Genomic DNA, 1109 nt, shown 5'->3' with positions numbered 1-1109 from the left:
TTTCTATTACCAAAATTGAGTTAACATGAAGACATTTGCGTTTCTTGCTTAGGTATACTTTTGTTCCAGTGCACCGATTGGTGTTGAGTGAGTAGTGTAAAAATGCTTCTTCATTCCTCCACCCGCACTTATTCCCTTCCTGGAGTTCACTTCTGTTGATTAATGGTATAATCCTTCCAGTTCCAATCTTTTTCATTCATGTATATTCATACAAAAATATATTTAAACATTTTAGTATGAAGTTTTCTTTTTTTTCTTGTTATTTGTCTCCATTGCACATGTTTAGAAATATTTCCATTCTCACATCATTAAGCTATTCCTGCTTTTTTTAAATTACAGGGTAACATTGCATAGTATGATTGCTTCTTGGCCTTTTGGCTAAGATCAAGTGTAGTACACTGCGGAGTGTAAGTGTGTTATGATTTATTTAACATTTCCTTGATAACAGGTAGTTTTCATTTTTTAAACAATATCAGTGTTTTAAATAAGGCCATGATTTCTCTTTATAGACATTTTCATGTAAATATAGCAGAATTTGTGCACAATAGAACCTAGACACTGAATCTCTAGAGTAGAAGTACATCTCATTTTCATCAAGTTTACCTTTACTGTTTCAGTAATTTATTAAAGATGTGCCACCTCCAAATTTTCCCCATTCCTCCTTCCCACAAACTTCTAGTGTCTCACTAATATATCTCTGATTGTGTAGTACATAACCCTAAAACTTTCAGTGTTTTCTTATAATCTATCAAATAAAGTTTCAGCTTCTTAGTCTGGCATTCATGGCTGCTAAATTATTTTCCTAACCTCTTGCCTCATATATAACTATGTATCTACCTCACACATTTTGCTAGTAAGTTAACTTAAAGATCTTCTCTATTCTTCAGGTAACCCTGTGCATTTGCTATTCACATACCTTATTCTTATTTTTCCTCCCCACTTAAAAACTATCCTTATCTTTCTCTCTTGTCCTGCCCTGTCGTGTAGTTTAATTTTTTTTATCTGTATTAGGTTTATTGGTACATTTTAGCTCATTCTTTCTAATGAATTAATTCTTGATTTTCCTAGCCTTTGATAATTGTGTTAGTCAGCTTTTTGGTGCAATAATG

At 32.5% G+C, this 1109-nt stretch overlaps 1 pseudogene; it reads left to right on the top strand.

The window, feature by feature from the left end:
* The first annotated feature begins 358 nt into the window (after nucleotides 1-358).
* LOC117285640 lies at nucleotides 359-519 on the top strand (annotated as a pseudogene).
* The last annotated feature ends 590 nt before the right edge of the window (nucleotides 520-1109 follow it).

This window comes from Fukomys damarensis, unplaced genomic scaffold, assembly GCF_012274545.1.
Source record: "Fukomys damarensis isolate Sample0158 unplaced genomic scaffold, DMR_v1.0_HiC HiC_scaffold_11, whole genome shotgun sequence".
NCBI lineage: Eukaryota > Metazoa > Chordata > Mammalia > Rodentia > Bathyergidae > Fukomys > Fukomys damarensis.
The sequence above is the reverse complement of the archived record's forward strand: the minus strand, read 5'-3'. Positions and strand labels throughout refer to the sequence as shown.